The sequence below is a fragment of the Bos taurus genome, chromosome 19 (assembly GCF_002263795.3).
Source record: "Bos taurus isolate L1 Dominette 01449 registration number 42190680 breed Hereford chromosome 19, ARS-UCD2.0, whole genome shotgun sequence".
Classification (NCBI taxonomy): Eukaryota; Metazoa; Chordata; class Mammalia; order Artiodactyla; family Bovidae; genus Bos; species Bos taurus.
In genome coordinates, this window is record NC_037346.1 from 35,298,179 (window position 1) to 35,300,508 (window position 2,330).

Genomic DNA, 2,330 nt, shown 5'->3' on the forward strand with positions numbered 1-2,330 from the left:
CCCCACATTTACAGATGGGGAGACGTAGGCACGGAGCCTCAGACTGTGATCCTGAGGGTGGAGGGCTGGGCAGCGGGAAGCTGGGATCTGAACCCCCTGTTGCCTAATCCCCACTGCCCACCCTGTGGAGTTCCAGGAACAGAAAGGTCCTAGGGCTGGGGCTCCGTAGATGACTGGTGTCCAGTCCCTTCACAGATGGGTGGGCAAGGCCCAGGGACGAGACACCAGCTGACCAGGGACACGGAGGGACGGCTGCGTGGCTCAGCTCTCCGCCAGTGGGGAGGGTGCCTGTGGCCCTTGCTGGTGGTGGTCATGGGGCAGCAGGCCCACTCCAGACATGCCACCGGCCCTCCTCATGTCCCCTGAGCTGGTGTATTCTCCTCCTCTGTCAGGTGGAGACACAGGGGCTCAGAGAAGGGATGTGGCCGAGGTCACGCTGCTGGCAGGCGGCTGGAGGCACACGCGCCCAGACCTTCTCTGCTCACTATCACCTGTGTGGCTGCTTGTGGTCCTGCCCTGGCCCTGGTGACTCCCCTCTTTTTATTGAGGTAAAAGCCACGTGACCTAGAATTAGCCAAAGTGCACAGCTCAGTGGCGCTGTGTATACTCACGGTACTCTGCGGTCGGCTCTACGCTCTAGTTGCAGAGCGTCTTCACCCCCAGAAGCAGCACCCTGTGTGTGTCAGCGGGCACCCAGCACCCCTGCAGGCCTCGTCTGTGAATGTGCCTGTTCTGGACACTGTGTAGGTGGAGTCACGGTCTTTGTCCTTTGTTTCACTTGGCATAATAACCTCCAGGGTCGTCCTCCCGGGGTGGAGTACTATTCGACTGCACGGACCACCTTTTGTATGGTCACCTGGTTTGTTTCCCGCTTTAGCCACTGTGGGCAGTGAGTTCTCAACCTTCATAGATGGTTTTGTGTGAATCCTGGATTCGGTTTCTTTGGCCGGAGACCTTGGAGAGGCATTTGAGTTACAGTCCCTGGTGTTTGGAGGGTTCGACCTCCTTCTGTCCTCCCACCAGGCTGTATGTTGCTCCTTCCCTCCCTTAACCCCAGAGGCTGTAGCCTGGGGCCCAGGGCTTGGAGGAGCCAGGTCACAGGCAGGAAGGTCAAGGCCCACAGGGAAACAGAGCGTGGCCAGCCACAAGGGGCTGAGCTGGGATTTGACCAAGGCCCACCGGGCCCCTGAGCCCTGGCTCTCATACTCTCACTGTGTCTCCAGGTCGGGGTTGGGGGCTCACTCCGGACAAAGCCAAGCTGTGGGGCATTCACGGTCCCTCTTCTTGGGGCATTGGTTTTCCTCAAAAATCCGGGGCAGGACGTGACACTTCCCGTGAGAGCAAACCTGGGGCAGAGTCCGCAGCAGATGCCAACCTCGCATACATTTTTCGTCCTCAACAGGAGGCATCTAAGAAGCAGCATGGCTCGGATGGGGATGGGACCCCGGCTGCTCAGTGGCCAGGGTGTGACTGGTACTCCGGACAGGCTCCCGGTGTGCGAGAGGCAGGGTCTCTGCATCCCTGGCAGCCGGCTGAGTTCGCCCAGACTCCTGAAGCCTCAGGGCAGAGAGGGAGGAGATGGCCAGCACAGCCGCAGGGCCCCCTGCCCCGACCCTGGCGCCAGCATGGGTGGGGGTGTGGCCTTGGCTCTCCTCCTTCCACAGCCCCAGCCCCACAGGCTGGCCATACCACCCCCACCCCTTCTGAGCAGCTGTGGACCCTCGGTGGACATCGAGGTGAACAGCGCATCTGTCTTCCTGCCCTGGCTGAGGAAGCCCCTGAGGGGCTGTATTTACCACTGCTCTCACTGTGCACGCTTCCCTGGTGGCTCAGTTGATAAAGAATCTGCCCGCAATGGGGAGCCCTGGGTTCGATTCCTGGGTTGGGAAGATCCCCTGGAGAAGGGAATGGCTACCCACTCCAGTATTCTTACCTGGAGAATTTCATGAACTGTATAGTCCACGGGGTTGTAAAGAGTCAGACACGACTGAGCGACTTTCAGTTCATTGTGCACGTGGGTTGCCCACTAGGGCCGAGGGGCAGGTTTGGGCCTGGTGAGCAGCTCAGGATTGCAGGCAAGGGTTGCTCCCCTTCTGCACTCGGAAGCCCTTGAGACAATGTTCTTGCTGGGGAAAAAGATCTAGTGAAACGCCAGGTGGAGACGAACACTGTCGGGGAAAATAACACAGAGAAATGGGACAGCGAAGGTGGGGGAAGGCCTCTCGGAGGAGGCACCACCTGAGTGGACACCTGGACAGGGCGAGGGGCCTGGAGGAAGAGATTTCCAAGGTGGGGTGGGGTGGGGTGAGTCAAAAGCCCTGATGGGGCAC